A 25,716-nucleotide genomic window follows, 5' to 3' on the forward strand; every position below is an offset into this window, starting at 1 on the left:
TAGTTTCCTAGATACTAAAAAACACTAACCAATACATCGGTAGAGAAGCACACCGGACAGCACACTGTTCACAAAAATGCTCCCAAGCTGGTCGAGTGACTCTTTGTTCTCACGCATGCTAGGTTATACCCCCGTTGATTCCGGGCGTTGGCTAGTTCGTTGGAGCTGAGTTTTAGCGGTCCTTCTATCATCCACCCTCTCTACCTCCATCGAAGGAATTTGGATATCTCTTTTCTTTGATTTGTGATGCCCGTTTGTTTGAGCCCCTGTTTCGCCTTCATTTCACAATTGTGTTTTTGCTAGTGCGAGTAGCTCGATTGTGTGCTAGAGCTAGGTTTTGGTGTTTTCCTCTCTTCCTCCTCCCATTCAATCCTCTAGAAAGCCTTTTGGCAAGCTAGACTCCTACCCAGTATAATACTTATTTATTAGAGTTTTATGGTCTCCTATTCTGTTATTCGGCTTTCAAGAGCGGATGGATTCGTCCAATCCTGAGCTTGCTACTTCAAGTAAGGCCAGCAACTTGTGTGAGGGGGCAGGTAAGCCAGGAGGAGTTCACGTCCTTCTTTGGATAGGGTAAGGCATTTTCCTATTTTAGCCCAACCTCTCGACGCACGAACTTGGTTGCACATTGGAAATCTTTTGGCGGGTCCTTCCGGAAAAATAGTGACCGAGCCTCTAGGTCATGGAAGCCCTCTTGTGGTCATACTACTCCGTTAGACCCTAAGGCCATTAAGGCGCAAGCCCATGCGGGGCCAATGTAGCTAAAACTGGCTCTGGAAGGCTATGACCTTACTTATGTGCCTCTGGGACATGGTTGATGGCGAGCCATTTGTTTGTATTCTGACTTGAAGTTCTTGAAGACTGCGATCCTAAATGGAAAGAGTGCCTAGTGGGCTACTATGTTGGTAAAAGACTGCCATTCAAGATGACTAAAATACTAATGAAGAAGCACGGCTGGGTGTGGCTAACCGCCGGAATAATGATGATGGTTTTATTTTTCCTACTGTGCCAAACCAAGAATTTTCGAAGGAAAATCCTAGATGGTAGCCTTTCTGATGGCTAAGGTGCTGCGTTCTTCAACAATGGCACCCATTATCCAGAACTAAAAGAGAACAACCATAAAACTGTCGATTTGATTAGGTCTTAGGAATGTTCTTTTGCTCTATGGTCATCCATGAACATTAAAGCACCATTGCTAGTGTATTGGTTGCCCTTTGTATGTAGACTTTGCCACGTGGAACATGTTAGAACCTTTTTGATTTTGTGGTATGTGTGGAAATCAATGCTGAGCATAAATTACCTTACTCGATTCCTATTGGTATTAGGAACCACGCACCAGTGGATGTTCTTTATGAGTGAAACCTTCAGTATGCTCCTCATGTTGTTCTTTTGGACACGCCTACGCAATCCCAAGTCTACTTCTCCTCCTCGTAATTCCTCTCCTTGTACCTCTCTCCAGGGCCTCTACTAGTGATGGTGCTAGGTTTGTTTTTATGAATAAGTGTATTACCGGACGAAGGTTGGCGAGTGGTTCGGGTAGCAAGGCACTCGGGCTGGTTCTTTCTCCTACTCCCTGTGACCATATTGAGGCAACTAGGGACAATCCAATCCCTTTAGTTGGTTAAGATCCTTGGAATTTGGCTAGTCCTATTAAGGCGGTCTACCCATTCTTCATCTTCTTTGGTACTTCAATAGTGAACCTAAAATGCCCCTAGAATCTTTGGTGGCTATTTCTTTAGTTTCTGAGGACGAATTAGATATTGACGCTTTGTCACTTTGACTATTGAAGAAGACACTTGTTGGGTACTTCTCTCATTTCCTGAGATCTTGATCCTCACTGCAAGACGGGCGTGCATACATCCCTGTCCAGCAACCAGCGTTCCTTTGCCTTCTGGTGAAAGCTCCATAGGGAGTCCCAAACCTAAGACCACGGCAAAGAAGAAAAAACGTGGTAAAAAGTAGGTACCTCGCCTCCTTGTATATATGTATATAGCTATATGGAATATAAGAGGACTAGTTGGTCTGTTAGATAGCGGAGATAAGGAACCTCGTTAGAGTTAATAGACTATGTTGTGTTGGCATTTTGAACTGGGTTTCTTCCTTCTATTCCCTTCTATTTCAAAGTGGCCTTGTGCCGGGTTGGATTTGGATTGCCTAACTATGAGCACTGCGATAAAGGGGATTTTGAATTGGTTGGAATCTATGTTGCTGATTTTACCTCCCTTTCCCTTCCCTCTCCCCAAGTTATACATGGACATCGAATGTCTTTCCACTAGTGATTCCTTTTATCTCTCCGTGGTTATCTGGGAAAGTGTCACATCTTCATGCAGCGCCCTTTGTGGCAAGATCTTATTTTGCACCCAGCCTTTCTCAGATCAATGCTCCCTTGGCTAGTTATAAGGCATTTCAATGCCATAGGTTCTCTTCGGATAGGATTGTGACCTTTCCACCTAGCCGTCATACGATGAGTTTGGAAACTGCCTTCAACAAGGCGGAAGTTTGACGATTTTGTGGTATCTTGGTTCAGAGCCTAAGGGGCTACATCCCCTCTTAGGAAAAATCGAAAGTTGGAGAGAAAAATTGATAGAGTCCTCATCAATCCTTGTTGGAGTAATGTATTCTCATTCTCACGAGGCCTTGTTCCTCTAGCTGAAATTCTCAGACCCTATGGTTGTAAAGATTTTCCCAACTCAAAGACAAAGAAGCCTTTCCAAGTTCTTTTAACTTTTGGATCCAACATCCACCTTGAACTAGATAATTTGCCAGCAGGACACTGAGAGGTATGACCATCTTTACCTCCTCTATGTTAAGTGAAGCTTGTTAAATGGGCTCAAGAGCTTAACAAAGGAGTCTTATTCGAGATATTTCTGCAAGAACCGCATCAGCCATGAGGCTCTAAATGCTATGAGAGCTTTTCACTTGAGATCCTTTCAATTTGGATCCTGCCAAAGAGCAGAGAGTGCATCAAGAGCCTTCTCGGACTTAGCCTATAGGAAAAAAAAAGCTTTTATAGCAGAAATCAAAATTAAATGGCTGGAAGAAGGAGTCTTTAGTACTTAGAATTTTTCCACTTTGGTGAATAAGAGGACCTCAACTGTCCGAATCCTCTCACTTCGGGATGATCTTGGAAATACGATGCGGAACCCCCTAACTAGCGGTTGGTTGTTTCTCACTTTCGGAATCTCTTGGTTTGTGTTTAATCATAATACCCTACCTTCTATTCGGGATGTTCAGTGGGTAATCCCTTGTGCACTGAGTGTAGTTGATTCTACTTCTTTCTAAATCTGTATTAAAGTGGAGATCAGTGATTCTTATTCTCCTTAGCAACTAGAAAGCATTGGGTACAGTGGCTTTCTGAGAGGAATTCTTTCAACATTGCTGGGACATTGTAGGCCTAATGGTTACCTCGATGAATTTTAGTTTCTTCGATACATGCGAGCTCCTTAAGAGTTTAACAACACCATCCTACTTTCTGTCGAAGTGCCTTAATGCAACTATGGTCAATGACTTCAGACCTATTGTTTGTTGCAATATGGTGTACAAGTGTACGAAGATTATTGCAAACCGTTGGCTCTTTATGCCTAATGTTATTAGCCCCGCCAAAATGCTTGTTATGGGATACATATTAGGACAATATCTCATAGCCCAAGAGTTCTTTGTTGGGTTCCACCATGTCAAGATAAAACCCAAATACGCCATAAAGGTTGATTTCAGGAAAGTTTATGACACCCTTAATTGAGTCTTCTGAGGTAACTCGAGTTTTCTGGCTCCCTTCATTTCTCTTATTATGAGTTGTGTTCGCTTGCCACACTTCTACGTTGCGCTGAATGGAGAACTCCATGGTTTTTTCCCATGTGGTAGGGATATTAGACAAGGAGATCCCATGTCACCTACCTATTTACTTTGTTATGAAGGTATTTATAGGCATTCTAATATGCAAACTAGCCATCCTCGTTCCAATATTTCTGGAGGTGCAAGCCGACTAGACTTTCCCACTTATTCTGTCGACGATGTCGCACTGCTTATGAAGCAACTACTCCTTCTCTCATTACTATTAAAGGCGGGCACTGACATTGTCTCGGTAGTCAAGCCTTCATCCGACTCTCCACAAGAGTGAGATATATTTTCAAGGTTCCCCCGATTCCCGGCACATTCACATCTCTTTTTGGCTTTCGAGAAGGTTCCTTGCCTTTTCAATACTTGGGGAATTCCATTATTTCTCCAGACTTCAAAAACCTAATGCACATTACTCTAGTCAACATCATTACTCGAGGGTGCAAACATGGACACGGCATTTTCTTTCCCTGCGGGTTGTCTACAACTTATAAGGTCAGTGTTACATTCTGTTTAGAGTCAATTGGGCAAATGTTTTCATCCTTCCAAGAGTGGTCCTGACAAAATTGAACAAATATTACGAAAATTTTTGTGGAAAGGCTGAGGCTCTTGGTGCATGGTGGTAAGGCAACTGGAGCAATGTTTGCCTTGAAATCTGAAGGAGGCCTAGGAATTAGTAATATATGAAAGCAACATTGCCATAAATGCTAAGCACATATGGTTACTATTTACGTAGACAAAGAAATCTCTTTGGTGCAGGTGGATACCTCTGTGTTCCTAAAGAATATCCCAACTTTGTTGGCAAAAGTTTCAAATTTTTTGTTCTTGGTCTTGAAAGAAAATCCTTGATCTTAGAGGTGACTTTCGTAGGTCTTTTTGCTGGCGTGTGGGAGATGGGTACCTCGTTTCCCTTTTGGTTTTGATAATTGGCATCCTAAAGGGCCTGCTTAACTTGTTGTTCTCCAATACCGAGATCTACCGTTCGTGACTCCCTAAAGGACATCCATGGCTGACTTTTTAGCATTCCTAAAGCATACTTTTGGGGGTGTTGAATGTTAGTGCCGCTTGGGATGACCCCTTCGGAGCTCAATTATGAAACCCGATTGTTTCCTTTGGTTGGGTGAAACTGTCTCAGCACCTTCGCTACTTCAACATGGGAGGCTATTTGGCCAAGAGGCCGTAAATCACTGCCAAGCCTTTTTCATTTGGAACAAAGCGCCGATTCCCCGATATCAATTCCTACTTTGATTGATCACCATAAACAAGCTACCCACATGGGTTTGCTTTACCTATGGCCGTATCCTAGTCGGAATTGTGCCTTTGTTCTTGTCATCCGACTGGCCGACCGTCTGTTTTGGGTGTTCCATTCCCCTCGCTCTAGCCACCTTTTGGGTTTCTAGATTCAATTTTGCTTGGATAGACAAATCTTGGGTGGATAACCTGCACTAGAGGCGATCAAGTATTTGTCTACGTGAATTCTTTAGTTCCACCCTTGGCCGGTTTGATTTTGTAGCCATATGCTACATCATTTGGAAGGAGCGAAATAATATTCTCTTCGGGAGGCCACCATCCCTCCCAGGTTATGAAGTTGCAATTGAGAAGATTATCGTAGACAAAGCATTGTCTTTTAACCAAGTCCTTCCAACACCACAAATTGTAGATTACTTGCATTGCCGGGGTCTATAAACCCTTCCATTTTGGCGGACCTTATCTATCTCGTCGACCGATAGACTTTTGGAGTAAGGGTTCTGGATATTGCTAGTATGAGTACCTAGAGGGGGTGAATAGGTATATAAAAGATTTTCTTTAACAATTGCACAATACTAGACAGTTGAAGGAAACGATAATCAAAGTAAGACTAAGAGAAGAGAAAATTGAACACGCGGTTTATAGTGGTTCGGCTTATATCAAGCCTACGTCCACTCTTCTTTTCACCGACACCATTGGCCGGATTCCACTATGAACAAAGAGAAGTTACGGCACAGCTTTGCCTTGATTCCATAGTGTAGATATTCTACCACACCTCCTCAAGATTTCTCACAAATATAGACTCTATTTTGTATACAAGTATTCGCTCAAAGGAATTGTCTAAACAAAAGCGAGCTTCAGACTTTGGAATTCTTCTATCGCGCACACCTTGAACAACTAAGACCGTCTTCCTTATATACTCCTTTATGCCATCATACCCGTTGGCACTTACCAAAGGAATTCCTCCAATCTACCCATTGGACATAATCAATTAGGAAGATTGTTCAAGCTATTAAAGGAACGTGTTGATAGCCCATCAATCATCGTCCGCCCATACAGGATCTCAGGTTTCCATATGAGTAACCTTCCAATAATATTTAGGCAATCACGGATCTTCAATTATCAAGTCAATCTTCAATCAATCAAAGGACTCCGTTATGACTTCTCCAGCCACGAGATCTCTCCAGTTGATAAGGTTAAATCCTTAACGAAAACATCCACTCGGATAACCTTCTTCAACGGTGCACATACCGTCGTGGAGGATAGACTTTGAGTCTTGAGTCTGGCTGTCCTGAGGTCTTCGCACTTTAAACAGCGATGCCCAAGCCTTCGACTAGACTCGATAGAAACGTTTTGTCAACTTCAAAACACTTCAAGAAGATTTCTCCAATAGTTCTATCACACCCTCTTCAATTCGGTGGTTCTATGGTCCTTGTAGCCGAGCCCGAAGATGCTGTTTTGAATTGAGGAGCCTCTTTTCGGCGTGGTTTTACTCACCTACCAATCCTACCATCGGGTTCCTTGCTTTACTTGTGTTGTTGTTGGGTCTTTGTTCTTTTTGCTCCATGTTTAGGCCGTTTGGTTTGCTTTTGCTGCTGTTTTGGCTTTCTTCTACTCCCGTGCAAGTGGTCTTGTTTTACCTTGGCTCCCTTCCACTCACTTTGACTATTGTTCTTGGTGCTGAGTTCTTGTTGTATAGCTTCTTGCTTCTCTTTGGCTAACCAATATTTTCTTATTCTTACCAAAAAAAAAAAAAAAAAAACACCAGCCAAATTATAGTCTTCAACCTAAGATTGACTCACATTCAAAGATAGGTCAAATAACATATCAAGTTCCAATCTCAAAACCGATAATGCCAACCACAAATAGGCATCAGGTCCAGGAATTTGCTCAAATTATAAATCTACTTTGTGCCTTACTCTATTTCAGCTTGAGGGGATAAATCGACCTACAGTGCTACGTCTGTTCACAAGTCATCATCCCTTTTCAATGTTGCATTTTTTTTTGTTTTGAGGTCTCTACTTAGGAAAAACAAATTTAGAAGCGATAAATCCTTTTAGAAATCCAAGCTGTCATACACAATCTTAATCCACATCGATCTCTCAGGTACAAGTATAAATAGGGCCTGCTTCTTTCCAAATGCCACACGGTTCGAACACATACCAGCGAATTTCTCTCCCCCTTCTGGTCAATCCTGAAAAGCTGCCGTTTGCTCCTTACCTTGAATTTGCAGAAAATGGGCAGATCAGACCAGTGGAGTAATGGAGACAGTGAAGTTGTCTTGGAAATAAAGACAATTCCAGAAACCAAGCAAGAGATCAAAGGCATTATGTTCTCTTTCCTGTGTTCAAAAGGTTATTCGTTCTAATGGAGACTCTTTTCCCCAAAACCCTACCTTCTCGTCTCCTTTTTTTTACTTTTCTTTTTCGCGTGTTCACTTAAAATATAAATGCTCATCAAGAATCTTTTTGAGGTGCACATATTGTGTACTGCACTGCCATGGCATGTAGACTCCTCAAACTTATGATAATATGCACATAATTTAGGACTTTCGGTACGAAAAGGTTCGATCCCAAATTGCTCAAATTGTTGCAGTTGATTGCGGAGGTCTTTGGGACGTACTTCTTGATATTCGCCACGTTGCGGGTCGGTGGCGGTGAATTTGGGCAACGAAAAGGTGGTGACGCTTCCAGGATATCGATGGTGTGGGGTTTGGCAGTGATGGTGTTGGTGTACTCGGTCAGGCACATCTCCGGCGCCCATTTCAACCCGGCCGTCACCATTGCTTTGGCCACCTGCAGGAGGTTTCCATGGAATCAGGTGCGACCATATCTCTTCGGAAGTCCAAGTTCCGAAGTCCAAGTTCCTAACTATTTTTGTCTATCTTCCTTTTTAAAATAGGGTGAACCATAATGCAAGACAATTTGAGATCAATAGCTATTCGATATTTCAACTGTTATGACAATCATGAAAGACATTGATTTTTGCTCTAAGTTTGTAAGGGCTTAATTTATAAAATATCAAGCCGGTTGGTTTAGTTTGTTTTATACCAACCTCTCTTTCATTTGCCTAAATATAAAACCTCAAACTACAATTCAACATATATACCGAAACAAGACATTCGCTCCCCTCCTTCCTTTCTTTGCTGTGTTTTCCATATAATTTTGTTGTATGTATTTCCTCTATTAGCAAGTACAAAGTAAAAGGAAGGTCTTTCTTAAAGGATAGCCGCTAAATAGTTCCTTGAATAATGTTTGCACAATTCGGACAGTTTAATTTATTTTAATCAATCTGAGTCACATGTGTAGAATATAAAACGCTCTTGTTAACTTTAAAAAAGGAAAAATATATATAAAAGTAAATATATCCATTTCCACTTGTCGGATATAGGCCTATCCGGAAAAAACTTGGCTTTGATCACATGATGCTAAGTAGCCACCGATTTTAGACCTTTACAGGATCCAACTTTTTCAATCAAAGATTTATATAGATCTCTTGTGGGTTCATTCGTTTGCAATCTTATTTTTCCTATCTAAATCTTGATCGGCAAAAGCATTAATTTAAGCAATTAACGGAGGATTCTCTTTTATGTTTTTGCTAAGCTAAACTTTCCTCTTTGGCTACATTTTGTTCTTGGCGTGTAGGTGCTTCCCTATATATCGGCGCATTTATTGGATCGACATTGGCGTGCGGGACGCTGCGGTTGCTCTTCACCGGAAAGCTCAATCATTTCTGGGACACAACCGGCCGGTTCGGATGTGCAAGCGTTCGTCTTTGAGTTCATCATCACTTTACCTCATGTTCATCGTCTCCGCGTTGGCACGGGACAATAGAGCAGTGAGTTCTAACTTTTCTTTGAATTATCCGCCGTTTATTGGGGAAATTCCAATGGACATTCGTGGAAAATTTTATGCACAATCCCTTCAAGAAGCGGCCGGATATGAAAATCTTATAAAAACGCATGCTTAGTTAGAAATTACGTGAAATTCTCGTCGACATGGAAAATAATTAATGCATTTTGCACATAGTACCTAAGGCCAGAAGACAGCGGCCCCTACCAGCAATGCCAGGCTATCCTAACAAAAAGGGTCGACCCACTTCTAAGTTTTTACAAGGCTAGTCAGTTGTGTTCACGTGTCATATTTGAATTTTATAAATTGAATGAGATTCTGTTGTCATAGGATGACGTAATACTTTGTTAATTGTGCTGTAAAACTTATTATGCTAAATTCGTGTATGCTTCTGGAGTTCGCGAATAATCATGTTAACGTGTCGGACATAGTTGCTCTTCAAGGGATATGGAGAAGATTTTGACGAGCAAGAGGTGATACTCGGAAAGTATAGACATCCTTAACATCATCCTAAGCAAATGGGACATTATTGAATGAGGAAAAAGATTCATTTTAAATATTAATCGAAGCTAATATTAGTTAATTAATGTTTTGCGATTGGTGCAGATAGGAGAATTCGCCGGTCTTGCTGTCGGTGCAACCGTCTTGCTCAACGTGTTGTTTGCAGGGTAATGATTTCTTCTTCTTAATTGACCATGATTATTTAAATTATTATATTGCGTAAACCGTCTCGATATTAAAATTACTATTTTGGGCGGCACAAAATAAGAAGCTTTTTGCTATGATATTCTAACAAATAGAATAAAAGAATATTTACAATGTAAAAAAATGTAAAATTTGCAACGTCCTTAATCAAGTAAGATGAATAGTATGTGATTGACTACATCTTTTAAATAAACAATTTCATAACATATGGCTTTTATCTTATAATATGTTGCTGTTCCAAATAATTATTTAAGTATTAAAGGTACGTCTTTAACGAAAATGCTATCCTCAACCTTTTCTCAAGTAACTCTTCCGCCGTCAATTTAAAAAGAAAGTTATCTGAATAACGGGTATCATTTTTCCAAATAATTGGCTGTCAACCTTTCTTTTTCTACGACACAAAGTATGAATTTGGGCAGAAATTAGGGATTCCGTGATGATTATTTTATGATTTTTTTCTTTCATCTGATGGTGGTTAGACCAATAACGGGAGCATCAATGAACCCAGCAAGAAGCTTGGGTCCGGCGATAGTGTCTCACCATTACGCCAAGCTGTGGATCTACATAGTGGCACCAATAATCGGGGCAATTTCCGGGGCCTGGGTCTACAACCTGATGCGGTTCACCGACAAGCCCATCCGAGAAATCACCGGGTCGTTCCTCCGAGCCCGCTTGAACCTCTCTCTTTGACTCAACATTGAAGTCAAACTCTTTTTTTTGTTTTCGTTCTCCTTTTCTCTCTCTTGATTTTGCTCTTGATGTACGCATCCATAGTGTAAAGGGTTTAGTTTTCCAAATTCAATTGATGGTTTATTTTGTTCCCTCTCCCGGTCTCTCTTTCTCTCTCTGTCTCTCTTGTTTTTTATACTTGGAAGAGAGCTTTGATTGTGAACGTTGACGGGTAGTTTTCCGGTTTACTAAAATAAATATCTTTACACATGGTAAGAATGAATTAACTTTCATGTCATGTGGTAAAAAAATAAGATCTCAAGAATCTAAAATCGGTGACTTGTAGAAGACCGAAAAATTATTCAATCGTTCTACATAAGGATATGCAAATATACCAAATTGACCGAAAATCGCCGACCTGTAATCCAATTGGTTCCAGGCATGAAACCACCCACCTAGACTCGGACTGTGTGTGTGTCAAGGGCCGAGAGTTTCCTTGGCCTCTAACGACCCGCGGGTGCCTAGGAGCGGGGTCGCCGCAGATAGCCTTCATTCTTTAGTCAAGTTTCACGAACGATACGGCAAATAATTCTTCGTGTAGATCTCCACCACGCCCGCCTTCGCTAGGCGCCTAGTCCATTGAATGAGACAGCAGATCCATTTAGGCACAACAACCGGTTTGGCCTACCATGTCCTTATCGAGAGGGCATAAGCTTCCGACCGCCTTGTGCACGGGAGGCCTACCCCGTCTTGAGCTCCTAAGTGATATAATCATTCTATCCTAGAACTCCTAGCACCAACCATCCCGACACCACTCTCACGGACCAGTTATGTTCTACCCTTCTGCCTCACACTCTTCACCAGATAACCCCAAGCATATCAACATCGTGTACCATTTCATCCGAGATGTCTTAGTTAGGGGTAATGTTACCGTTAAAAAGATTGCTATAGCAGATAACCTAGAAGACATGATGACTAAGTCTGTTCCTTTGGCGAAGCTTAAGTTCTACTTGGGTTCTATTGGTGTCTGTGGAGAGTAAACGCCCGTCGGGACGTTGGGAGAGCAGCATGGATGATGAGCACTATAACTTGGTTTCAAATATTGAGCCAATGTGGAGAATTGTTAAATTATGTCTTGAGTTTGAATTCAAATAAATCGAATTTGTCGATAAAGTTTTTCCCAAGTATATTTCAACTCGGATAAAGATAAAAAGAATAATATCTTCTTTGGACATATACACATGGACGTTACGCCGAAGTCTCCAGGAGGTTTCGTTTTGGGATGGCGAATTCTTCTTATGCAGGTGGGGGCCCAAATGGGCACACACACAATTCTTCAGCGGATTCTCTTTGCTCGGCCATGAAACAAAAGAAAGAAAGCCTGCACGTGGATGGTGGGCCAAAAAGTCAAGAATTTGACTTTGGGGCACACATATAAAAGGAAAACAAAACCCTACATGTGAAGTAGCCGTTCAACGTCCACCGAAGCCCTACGTACAACGATCCGCGAGAAGCCGCACGCTGCTGAGAGAGAGAGAGGAGCTGCACGTGAAAGCTTGAGATCTTTTCTTTTTTTGACGTACGACTTCAGTGTAGTATTCTTGTGCTATGAGTTTATTCCCAAGTGAGCTGTTTATTTATAAACACTTTGGGTTTGGGGTTAAATCTAGGTGTGGAAAACACTTGAGCGATTATCATAACGCGATTGTAAAACCATGATACCTCGATTATAGTGGATTATTTGCTGCCTGGCTCTCCCAAAGAGACGTAGGTACCGATATTCTGGACCAAATCACGTAAATTTCTAGTGTCCTTATTTTTAGGTTTATTTTTCTAGCGATTTCGTGCTGCTATAAATTACAAGATTCTCGTCGTTTCCGCGTATTATATCCCAATAATTGGTATCGTAGCTTGGGAAGGATTTCTTGATTATGATTTGGAGCTTTTGTTTGTCTAATTATTATATGGAAATTATGTTATTGCAATTATGTCTTAGAGGAAATCTGAGATTGAGAAGTTTGATGGGAGCAATAACTTTGTATTATTGAGCATCAAGATGTGCATTATTGACAAACACAAGGTTTGGTCAATGCACTGATGGTGAAGATGAGTTGCCGATATAATGAAAAACTCGAGAGGGTAATTGATTGAAAAGCAAAGAGCATAATCCTATTAAATTTGACGGATGAGCTCTTAATAGAGGTTGCTGAGGAGAAGGATGCCCCAGCGTTATGGGCAAAACTTCAAAGCACTCTATGTGAAGAAAGGTTTGAACAATCGCTTGTATATGCTGAAGAAGATGTTTTAGTTTAGATATCTAAGGTAACGTCTATCGTAACCAACCTAGATGAATTTAATAAACTCATGTTTGATCTGAAGAATGCCGAAGATACTTGATGATGAAGAACATGGCATGATGTTGTTAGCCTATTTACTAGAGTCATGTGAGCACTTTACTAATTTGCTGTTGCATGGGCGTTTTATTATTACCTTAGAAGAGGTAAAGTCCGTCTTATTCTTTAAGGAGTGGTAGAGAAAGTTGCGAGATGACGGTTTGGCGAAAGGAGGTGCAAGCACCTAACACGATTCGGGATAGAGAACAACATTGAGAGCCTCGTAGCAGCATAGGTAAAAGCATATCAAAATCACGCCATAGAAAGTCCAAAGGACACGTGAAGTGCTTTGAGTGTCATGGGGAGGCACATCAGAGAGATTGTCCAAAGTGGAGAAATAAAGTTGATAAGCAGAATGCCATAAGCAGTGTGGCAAACGTTGCTAAGGGGAGCACTATTGATGTAGAAGCCGTCTTATGTGTGATTGCTACTTTATCAGAGATGAATGGGTGCTAAGTGGGTATTCTTATTACATGACGCCCATAAGAATTGGTTTACTACTTACCAAGCTGCAAATAGTGGTAGGGTTCTTTCCGGGGAAAATACAGATTTGTAAGGTTGTGGGGATAGGGACAATACGGATTTGGATGCACGATGGGGTGGTTACACATTAATAGATGTGAGGCATGTACCGGAGCTCAAGCAGAACCTTATTTCTCTCGGGGACACTTGATGACATCGGGTGTCGGTATATAGTTGAAAGTGGAGTAATGTGGCATCCCAAAATTCAAGACAAGTTCTAAGGTGTATTAAAGCCCATAATTAGGTAATGGAATTACCTATGGTTTATGCTTTAGCCATTAGTCTCCTCTTAAGACTAATTGATATAGGCTTGTGTTCATGAGTTTTTAAATTAGTATTATAGGATAAATTAATGAGAATGATTTATTCTTGGTCATGTACCTCATAGACTAAATTCCTATGGATAAAATATTACAAGATTTTGGTCATGTGAAATTTAAAATTTGAAATCTATAAAAGAAAGAATTAAAGATGAATAATTGAAAGTGAAATTGTGGGTTTAATTAGGTTGGGCCTTAGGCCCAAGAGTATGGATCTTGGTGGGCCAAGATGGCCGGCCCATGGGGAGGCTGTGTGCCAGCCAAGGAGGGGAAGAGTGGCCGCCCACTTCTTCCAAGCCCAAGCCCAAGCCCATCTTGCATGAGCCATGCCAAGTGGCAAGAGGGAGGCTTCATGCATTGGCTATCAAGGGTGGCTACTAATCATTACTAATGATTGTGGCTTAAGGGAAATAAAAGGGGAGAGTGGCCGGTTTGAGGGCTACCGTCCAAGTGAGAGAGAGAGAGAGAGAGAGAGTGAGTTGTGAGAGAGAGAGGAACAGAGAGGGAGGAGAGGAAGGAGCTGCTGTCCCGCCCGCCCGCACGCGTCCGTCCGTCCGCCGCCGGTGTGCCATTCATGTGCCGCCATCCGCTTGATCTTAGAGGCAAGTTAGGATCAATTTCTACTCTTGCATGTGTGTCTTGCATGTGTGATTGGTTGGTGGTAGGGGTAGGCAAAACCGAAGCTAGAGTGTGACTTGTTCTGAAAAAGCTTGCTGATTTGTAAAACCGCCTGACCCAGAAACTTGTGGAGGCTTTCATGCATGTTTCGAGTTCGATTTTGACTTCGCCTCCTTCATAAAAGTTGTATACAACATCTCAAAGTATAACATACTAAAATTTCAGACAAAAAGGCTTAGTTTTAAGGGGTTGAAATGCATCCTCTACGAAAAGGCTAGATCTGGAACGGTTTCGTCGACCTCTTGATGGTTTTGTGTGCTGCATGTCACTTTTTATCGAGGATCTCCTTCGAATTCTTCATGAAACTTGTAGGTAACATCCTAACGACTAACATACTCAAATTTGAGGTAAAATGAGCAAGTTTAGCCTAGTGAATCGACTTTCTTGAAGACGGTAAATCTGGAAATACGGTACTGACACCTGAGATTTCTTGGACCCCCCATATGGTGACTTCTTTGGAAATTTCACTTAGATCCCTTAATGGAAGTTGTAGGGACCTCTTGAGGCACAACATATCCAAGTTTCAGAGGAAACGAAGAAGAATAAGTGGGTGAAAACTCGATATTTCAGAGATAACTATACTGGACGTTTTGGTGCTAGAATCAGGAGCTTCGGACGCCTATAGAAAATTATCTAGAACGAATCGGGCATATATGTCTGCATAAAAATATATTTAGTGTCTTAAATATAACTTGGTAAAATTTCATAATTTTCGGAGGTCATTCGGTATTTTAATCGAATTATTTCAAAAATTGCGCAATCTGTTTCTATCCGAAATTACATGCTGTATTTGTGTGAATAATATTTTCTTGTGTGAAACTCTTTTGGACATGTGTTTTTCATGAAATTGTTATCTTATTGTCTTGTCTATCACATGTCTTGATTTCATGATTTTGAGAATCATATGGAATATTTAATTTAAATGTTTCTAAAAGGTACAAGCTGGAATTTAGTAAACTTCAAAAACGCATGATAAATGGACTATTCTAAATTGTATGGACTCCATGAATTGTATTGTTAGGATTGATTGTGTCTTGCTGCATGTATGATGATAATTGGAGATGCATGTATGAATCAAAGATGAAAATGATCTTGATTGCCATCACATCATATGCCATGTTAAAATTGAACTATAATTGAAGATGTGAATTGAAATAAGTGAGAAGGTCGTCGGAGGTGTGAGCCGACGATGCCCCGGGAGTGTCAGGATGCCTGGCTAGAAGGGTATAGCTGGTTGCCCGGTGGCCTGGAATGGCCGGATTTCAGAGGGTTCTCGAGAGTTTTGAGATGCCCGGAGAGTGGGGGAGCGAGGAAGTCTGGCTGGTATTGAGCCGGGGATGCCTCGTGATGCCGGTTGGGGTATGAGATGCCTGGTAGGTATTGTGTCGGATGCCCAGCGGTATTGTGCCGATGGTTCTCGCGATGCCGGTGGGGTGCAAGTGATGAATGTGGGATGCAAACATTGGTCCCGGGAAAGAGAAATGTGGCGGTCCAAAATGAAAGGATGAAATTGAGAAATTGAAATTGAATTATGCATGATGGTATATGCATGAAATAATGATGATATGTGAATGGATGCATGGTAATAATGATGGTACATGTGATATATGATGATGGTAAGTGCATGGATGTTTGTGCACCTATGACACAATGATGATATGTGTATGGATGCATGGTAATGATAATGGCACATGTGATATATGATGATGGTAAGTGCATGGATGTTTGTGCACCTATGACATGATGATGATATGTGTATGGATGCATAATGATAATGGCACATGTGATATATGATGATGGTAAGTGCATGGATGTATGTGCACCTATGGCATGATGGTACATGTGATATGATGATGATGAGTGCATGGATGCATGGTAATGATGATGGTACATGCGATATGATGGTAAGAGTATGACATGATGATGTATGTACATGAGATATGATGACATGTGCATGATATCAAGGTAAATTGTGCATGGATGCTTTAATGATGTTATGCTATGTTTGTGATGAGTGTGGGGCATGATGCATTGAGTGGTTTATTGGTCATTTACCCGCCGAGTGGTTGTACTCATCCATTCGGGGACCAACATTTCAGATTAGTAAGATGCCGCTCCCGTTGTCACGCTAGGGCATCTTTACGGCCTTCCTTCGGATGTGGAGGTCGAGTGCGTGGAGATCGACTGTCCTACCATTCTCGGTCTTACGTTTATTCGGGTTCGTGCGATAGTGATGTACGATGTAGGCTCAGCCGAGAACCCTATCATTCAGAGTTCATCGGTTCACGTTCGACGAGATAGGGCGTGCGAGGGATGTTGCCGCCACCACCGCCCGAGCACCGGGATGGGTGTGAGGGCCTGTGTGAGAAGTAGGAGCTGCAATTTTTGGAAAGTAGCCGATACTAGTTGATGGGGGATCTTACACGATAGACATAGTGAGTCGAGTGTTTCTTTTTGGGGTTATGGCCGAGTATAGCTACAAGTCTTGGCCTTTCTTTTGATGTCCACGACCAAGAAAAATCCATCATGAAAATATGTAAATAAAAGTGTCTCGGGCTCTATTTTTCTTATGATGTTTAGGGTTTGCAATTGTATCATGATTGTTGGGGGAGAGATGGCAATATAAGTTTTGCTTCCACTAATGAGTCGCTACTGGGACCGTTTTAAAAATAACAATAACAATAATAATAATAATAATAATAATAATAATGCCTAGGAACTAAGGTACTTCTTCGGTAAGATGTGGTGACCTTGGGCGCTTGGTGCTGCCACATAATGAAGATCTCTCAAGGTGCTATGACGGTGATGAAATGGAAGAAAGTGAATACTCTCTATCATCTACTAAGAGAGCGTAGACGGAACCGCTGCAGTTTTTTCAAGTGAGTTAGACTCTAACTTGACTCAGTTATGGCATATGCATTTAGGGCACATGAGTAAGGCAAGTATGATAATGCTAAGTGAAAGGATGTTGTTGAAGGGTCAGAAGACAGGTAAGCTGGACTTATGTGAGCACTGCATCTATGGAAAGCAGAACTGAGTTAAGTTTACTATAGCTACTCATTCGACCAAACGATCTGTGGCATCCCAAAATTCATTGACAAGCCATAAGGTGTGTTAAAGTCTCTAATTAGGTGATAAAAATTTCCATAGCTTATGCTTTAGCCATTAGTCTTTTAATTAGATGATTTGTGCTTATGATTGTGAAAATTTAAATTTGATGGATTAATAATTTATGCTTGGCCATGTACTTTATAAAGTAAATTTCAATAAATAAAATGTCACAAGACTTTGGCCAAGATGAAAATTGAAATTTACTAATATTTATAGAAGAAATTCAAAAAAAAAAGGAAGGAGGAAAAAGTTAATTTTTGGGATGGGCCTTAGGCCCATTGGCCTAAGCTTAGTGGGCCGAATGGCCGCCCAATAGAGGCCCAAGAGAAGTGGTCGACCGGCCCAATAAAAGCCCAACTCCAAGGTCCATGATGGATGCAAGTGTTGTAACAAGTGGCACAAAGAAGGGCATGCATTGGCCATGGTTAAGTGTGCCAAGCAATCATTACAAATGATGAGCTTTAGGGGATATAAGAGGGAGAGAGAGAAGGGTGGCCGGTCATTTGCTCGCCCAAGGAGAGAGAGAGAGAGAGAGAGAGAGAGAGAGAGAGAGAGATCGTGCGAGAGGGGGGAGCGGCCGAGAGAGAGGAGGAGGAACCGCCGTGTGCCGCCGTGTTCGCCGCCGTGTTCGCCGTCGACCGACCGATCTAGAGGCAAGTGGGAGTCCTCTAGCTTCTCTTGCATGCTTTTATGTTGTTTGCATGTTAAATTCTTGGGTGTTAGATGAGAAATACCGAAGCATGGATGAGTTGTATGTGAATGGTGTGACTGTTCTTGCTCGGATCATGTGAGTCAGAATGTTGTTTGAGCTTGCATGTGTGTTTAGAGTCCGATTTTGGCTTCGATTTCTTGATGAGAGTTGTAGCTAACATCTTGAACTACAATATACTGAAATTTCGTGGAAAATTATGGAGATTTGAAGGGTTAAAGTCTCATCCTATGGACCTCAGATCTGAGAGTTTTTACTGACCTCTTTGCTGGATTCTTTGGTTGCATGTTGGTTTTTGATGAGAATCTCACTTCGATTTCTTCATGAACGTTGTAGTAGATATCTTAAATACAACATACTCAAATTTGAAGTGAAATGAACAAGTATATCCTAGTAAATCAACTAGATCTTGAAGACGATGATTCTGGTGATGTATTCCGAGATACCCGAGACTTCATGGACATAGATGATGACTATAATCTGGTTATATGACTTAGATCTCTTCACAAAACTTGTAGAGGACATCTTAATGTATAACATATCCAAATTTCAGAGGAAACGAAAGAGAATAGGTAGGTGAAATCTCAATATTTCGGAGATGTGTACACTGGACGATGCGGTAATGGATCCAGAAGCTTCGTGAGACAGTATAAAATAATCTAAAATAATATGGCTTGGAGTTTTTCATGAAAGTTGTACGAAAATGTCTTGGATATAACTCTGTAAAATTTCGTAATTTTTGGAGGCCATATAGATATTTTAATCGAATTTCTTCGAAACCATGCATTCTGGTTTCATCCGAAAATTATATGATGCTTTGTGAAAATTGGAAATTTTGTGAAATGTTATTTGGCCATGTATTTTGTATGAAATTATCATCCTATTGGCTTGTTTAATATTTTCTGTAATTTTCATAATTTTGGGAATTTGTTGATATTAAATTTATGGAAATGACAAAAGTTGGAATTTAAATAAATAAATAAAAATAAAAATAAAATAAAATAGTTTATTTTATTGGCCATAAATTCCATTAAATTCATCTTGTTGCATGTATGATAAAGTCTTGGTATATGTATGACATTGAATCGAGATGCATGTGTGAATCCTATGCCAAGTATGACTTGTTTGATGTCACGCCATATGCCATGTTAAATTGAGATCAAAATAATGGTAAATGTGGATAATGATAAGTGAGGAAGTGGTTGTGGTGGAGGATGAGGCCGGAATGTATAGAGATGCATTGCCGGATTTCCCTGGGAGATTCAGGATGCCTAGAATGTGGGGGGCCGGAAGCCCTGTCGGAGGTTTCTGCCCAAAGGGAATGCCTCACGATGCTAGGATTTGGGGTGCGGGATGCCCGAGTGTAAATGCCGGAAGCCCTATCGGAGGTTTTTGCCCGAAGGGAATGCCTCGTGATGCCGCTTGGGATGCGAGATGCCCGGAATGTGGGGGCCGGATGCCCGGTGGCCCGGGAGGCCGAATGCTAGAAGCCTCGGAGGTCTTTGCCCGAGGGGATGATGAAATTGATGATTTGAGAATGGGTGATGTGGGTGATCAAATTGAAAGCTAAAAGTGGAAATTAAACCATGATATGATATGCATGATGATATGCATGATGATGATGATGATGATGATATGTGATGTGAAATAATGATGATCACTCATGATATGATATGCGTGATGATAAGCATGATGATGATGATGATGATGATGATATGTGATGTGAAATAATTATGATCACCCATGATATGATATGCATGATGATATGCATGATGATATGCATGATGATGATATGTGATGTGAAATAATGATGATCACCCATGATATGATATGCATGATGACATGCATGACGACGACGACGACGATGATGATATACGATATGGCATGATGATATGCATGATGATTGACGACGACGACGACGATGATGATGATATATGATATGGCACGATGACATGTGTAATGTGATGATGCCATGACGATGATGACATATATGATATAATGATGCCATGATGATGATGACATGTGTAATGTGATGATGTCATGATGATGATGACATGTATGATACCATGATGATACACATATATGTGTTATAAATTGATATGATGATGCATGATAGTATGCACATGGCTTCAAGGTAAGTAACGCCTGCAATGCATGTATGATTTGCATGATGCATTGAGTTGCTATTGGATTCCTTATCTACTGAGTGGTTATACTCACCCTTTGGGGACCAACATTTCGATTAGCAATATGCCGTTTCCGCCGTCACGCGGGGTGCATTTTATGGGTTACCGTCCGACGTCGAGGTAGAGTGTGAGGAGTTCAATTTGTCCTTCCGTACCTAGACTCACCTACATACGTGTGCACTTGTTTTTGTCTCATACGACATAGGCCTGGCTGGGGGCCCGATTGTCCAAGAGTTTGTTTCTGTCCACATTCGCCGCGATGGGGTGATGAGAGGGATGATGCCGCCGCCGCTGCCTGACGCCCGGACTGGGTGTGAGGCCTGTGCGTGACGAGTAGGAGCTGTTTCTTTTTGAATAGTTAGCCAACACTTATGATGGGGGTTGTGCACATGTGATGTAGAGGGTCGAGGATTCATTTTGAGGTTTTAGGGCTGGACATGGCTAAGTCCTAGCTTTTCCTTTTTGATGTACCGACCCAAAAGAAGTCCCATCTTGAAAATATATGTAAATAAAGTGTCGTGGCTTGTCTATAAAATTATGGTGATTAGTGGTGTGTATTTGTATCATGGTTGTGTGGGAGAGATGGTGATGTTTTAATTTGCTTCCGCTAATGAGTCGCGTTAGGACTGTTTTGTTTTTAAAAAATGTGTTTATAAATTACGATGCATCTTCTAAGGAGAAAGGTAATAAGGTGTAACATTGGCTGGTGGCGACCTACGAAGGGTTGGGTGTCACACGATAAGTTGAATATATTCATTTAAACGCCTGGGGCCTATCTTCGGTTCCTTTGAAAGGAAGTGCCCAATATATGTTGACATTTATCGATGATTATTTGAAGAAGGTGTGGGTTTGCTTTCTAAAGCACAAATATGATGTGTTTGATCGGTTTAAGAAATTCAAGGCATTGATTGAGAAGCAGTCAGATAAACAAATTAAGTGCCTGAGAACCGATAATGGTTTGGAGTTCTGTGGTAAAGATTTTACCGAGTTCTGCGAGAAAGAAAGTATTGTGAAACATCGTACGGTACCTAGGACACCTTAGCAGAATGGTGTGGCGAACGGAAGAATAGAACTTTGCTTGGGCGAGCTCGATGCATGCTTTCGCATGTAAGACTTGGCAAGGAATTTTGGTCGAAGCAAGAATACGTCATGTTACCTAGTTAATCGATCTCCATCATCTGCTATCGAGTGGAAGACTTGAGGAAGTATGATCGAGGAAACTGTTGATTATTCGAATTACGAATATTCGGATGTCTTGCATATGCTCATGCGAGTGATGGTAAGCTTGAGCCGAGGGCGAAGAAGTGCATATTTCTGGGTTATGCACATGGGATGAAAGGCTCCTGACTATGGTGCACCGATCCCAAATCACCCAGTTTTCTAATCAATAGAGATGTGATCTTCGATAAGACTACAATGCTTTAACGGAGGAGTTCTAAGACACAATTAGTAGAGAAGATAGATCATTGTGCCATTAGTGAGGTGGAGCTTTAGGTAAAGACTCTAAAGACCTCGAAGGTAGAAGTTGAGGCAAATGAAGCTACGCGTTCGAAGTCGGTGATAGTGAACAACTAGCAAAGCCGTAGCGTATATAGCCGTAGATAGATAGAGAAGGCAACTAAACCCTTTGGTACATTATGGTTATACATATATTGCTTATGCATTGACTATAGGTGATGAGGTGAAGATAGATGAGCCTCCGTCTTACTCTAAGGTGATGGCTAGTTCGGAGTCGTCACAAAGTGGCTGGGGGCTATGAGTGAAGAGATGGAATTACTCCATCGAAATCGACATGGGAGCTAGTCAAAGTACTCAAGAACCAAAAGATTGTTGGAAGTAAATGGGTAGTTTAATGGAAATAGAGCATTCCAGGTGTCGAGGCAAAACGATGTATAACCGCACGTGGGTATAGTGTACCGGAGGGACAACAATATGTGAGACCACTGGTTTGGTGGATTCAGATCACACCGGTGACTTGGATAATTGCAAATCTTTAGCAGGGTATGTGTTTACACTAGTTGGTGGTGTAGTTAGTTGGAAAGCGTCTTTTACAGATCACATTGCCTTGTCTTCGATCGAGGCAGAGTACATGGGACTAACCTTTGTAGTGAAAGAGGCGATATTGTTACAAAATTTGCTCTCGGACTTTGGGTTAGAACAGAAAAGTATGGATCTACACTGTGATAACCAATGTGCGATATGTTTGGCGTATAATCTAGTTTATCACGAGCGAACGAAGCATATCAACGTCAAGTATCATTTCATCCAAGATGTCTTAGTTAGGGGTAATGTTACTGTTGAAAAGATTGCTACAACAGATAATCCAACAGACATGATGATTAAGTCTATTCCTTTGGCGAAACTCAAGTTCTACTTGAGCTCTATTGGTGTCTATGGAGAGTAAATGCCTGTCGGGGCATTGTGAGAGTAGCATGGATGATGAACACCATAACTTGGTTTCAAACATTGAGCTAAGGTGAAGAATTGTTAAATTATGTCTCGAGTTTGAATTCGGATAAATTAAATTTGTCGATAAAGTTTTTCCCAAGTATATTTCAACTCGGATAAAGATAAAAAGAAGAATTTCTTCTTTGGACATATACACATGGACGTTACACCGAAGTCTCCAGGAGGTTTCCTTTGGGATGGCCGAATTCTTCTTATGCAGGTGGGGCCCAAATGGGCACACACGCAATTCTTCAGCGGATTCTCTTTGCTCGGCCACGGAAACAAAAAGAAAGAAAGCCTGCACGTGGATGGTGGGCCCAAGTCAAGAATTTGACTTTTTGGGGCACACGTATAAAAGGAAAACAAAACCCTACATGTGAAGTAGCCATTCAACGTCCACCGAAGCCCTACGTACAACGATCCGCGAGAAGCCGCACGCTGCCGAGAGAGAGATGAGCTACACGTGAAAGCTTGAGATCTTTTCTTTTTGGCGTACGACTTGAATGTGGTATTCTTGTGTTGTGAGTTTTATTCCTAAGTGAGCTGTTTATTTATAAATACTTTGGGTTTTTGGTTAAATCTAAGTGTGGAAAACACTTGAGCAATTGAGCGATTGTAAACTCTGATACCCTGATTATAGTGGATTATTTGTCTTGGCTCTTCTATACGTAAGTACCGATATTCGGACTGAATCGCGTAAATTTCTAGTATCCTTATTTTTTAGGTTTATTTCTCTAGCGATTTCGCGTTGATATAAATTGCAAGATCCTGTTGTTTCTGCGTATTATATCCCAACATATGATGTGCTCCACATTGCAGGACTTGCACCACATGAACTCGCTCGATGATTCGGTCTCATCCAGAAGAAGTGCGTCCAGTCCTAGTGTTTTGCCGAGTAAACCGGAGTCGATGACGAGACAGTGGGGTTCAAGAGAGGTACATCACTTGCAAAACCTCTCGAATGCGTGGTGGAGTTTTGGGTTGTTCTTGGCCATTGTGTTTTGGTTGTGGGTTTGTTTGTCGGATATGAAAAGATCCTATAGCGTTAGTTTCGAAGGAGATGGCCACCGTGGCCGGTCAATACTTGGAAGCGAATCGATTTACGAGAGCAAAGAAGAGGGGGGCATTACTAGTCACTCGGGTAAGAACCAGCGCCATTCACCTCACAGTTATGTCCACGTCCCAGTCCAAAACCCGATCCCCGAGCTGCCTCAGTACTTGACGAATTGATCTATGGAGTTGCCCGCAACTAATTAAGGAGAAAATTTGGTTTAGGATCGGATAAGGACCACTAAATTTATATTGCGAAAAAAAGGACAAAAACTAAATAAATAAGTCAATTTGAGTTGGATGGACTATTTTCGTCCCGGCCTACTCATTTGATGGGTCTATTAGTTTCAATTCATTAAATTGAGAAAACTTTTCATGTGATTTTTACACAAATTCGGCCAAATTTTGACTTAATATAGTATTTCCATTGATGTCCCGTTCACTCAATTATTAAACTTAAGGAAAGCCCGTGATAGTCAAATTGGGAAAAATATTTGTGTAAAGTTTTTACAAATTTGACCAAACTTTGATTGAACATAACTTTTTTGTCTGACATCTCATTGACTACATTGCAAAAAGCTAGTGACTTCAATTATCAAATTTAATTTCATGGACGTAGATTTTAAAAGAATTTTCAATTTCATATCGCTGAATATTTTAAACAAAGGTATTATGGATATACTGATTATGTTCCTTAAAACATAATTTTTTTCAATTTCTATTTAATTTGTTTAAGATAATATAGGTTTTGAGGTAAAAGAAGTGCCGGTCATGATTTTTATAATATATCAACGTCAAGCTTTTTAGAAGGATCTACTTTATTTAAAATATTTATCGTATAGTTTAAAGTGAATTGAACAAATTGCGACAATTTCCACGTTTGATTACTTGAAAAGTGGCATTAAGGATACTATTTGACCAAAAAAACAAAAAGAAGCAGCATTATTTAGGAAAAAAAAATTAACGAGACTATAATTATGGAGACCATCTATACTTTTAAACTAGTGAACATATATATTATAAGCTTCGCATTGAGTTACTACTGAATTTTTTAATAGAACTCAATCTTCCTAAAACGATAGGATGAACTAATGGAAATAAATGTTTTTTTACAGTTGAAATCAAGAGTCAATACCATCAAAAATTCATTTTTCATTATTGAGTAATTTTAAATTAGATAATCCAGCTTTCAGTCCTATTTCAAAATTTTACATCGTAGTATCATCTTTCAATTTATTAACAAAAGATAAAGCGTCCATGCAATCAGACATTCGATATGTTACGACAAAAAGAAGTCACTAATCACTCAAGACCTTAAACACTCCCTTACCAATGTATTTTACATCCCACAGCTTTGGCAAATCACTGACATTGAGGATATTTCAAGCCAACGTGAAGCAAACAAGGCCAATCTAGGAAGGCCTCATGCAGTAACAGCTCATGAGAGGTAGAGTTAGGTCTAATATAGACAATTCACAAAACACATGTCTTCAAAATAAATCTATTTTGCCCCCTTAGTCCCATAATTGGACAAAGCAAATATCTAGTTTCCTAGATACTCAAAAACACCAGCCAATTATAGCCTAACCCAAGATTGACTCACATTCAAAGATAGGTCAAATAACATATCAAGTTCCAATCTCAAACCCGATAATGCCAACCACAAATAGGCATCATATCCAGGAATTTGCTCAAATTATAAATCTAATTTGTGCCTTACTCTATTTCAGCTTGAGGGGGATAAATCGACCTCCATCGCCACGTCTGTTCACAAGTCATCATGCCTTTTCAATGTTGCATTTTTTTTTAAGTCTCTACTTAGGAAAAACAAATTTAGAAGCGCGATAAATACTTTTAGAAATCCAGGCTGTCATACACAATCTTAATCCACATCGATCTCTCGGGTACAAGTATAAATAGGGCCTGCTTCTATTCAAATGTCACACGGTTCGAACGCATACCGGCGAATTCTCTCCCCTTCTGGTCAATCCT

The 25,716-nt window shown here is 40.7% G+C and overlaps 1 pseudogene; it reads left to right on the plus strand.

The window, feature by feature from the left end:
- LOC120293849 overlaps positions 1-10,328 on the plus strand; it is a 14,405-nt pseudogene extending 4,077 nt beyond the window's left edge.
- The last annotated feature ends 15,388 nt before the right edge of the window (positions 10,329-25,716 follow it).

Source organism: Eucalyptus grandis, chromosome 5 (assembly GCF_016545825.1).
Source record: "Eucalyptus grandis isolate ANBG69807.140 chromosome 5, ASM1654582v1, whole genome shotgun sequence".
Classification (NCBI taxonomy): domain Eukaryota; kingdom Viridiplantae; phylum Streptophyta; class Magnoliopsida; order Myrtales; family Myrtaceae; genus Eucalyptus; species Eucalyptus grandis.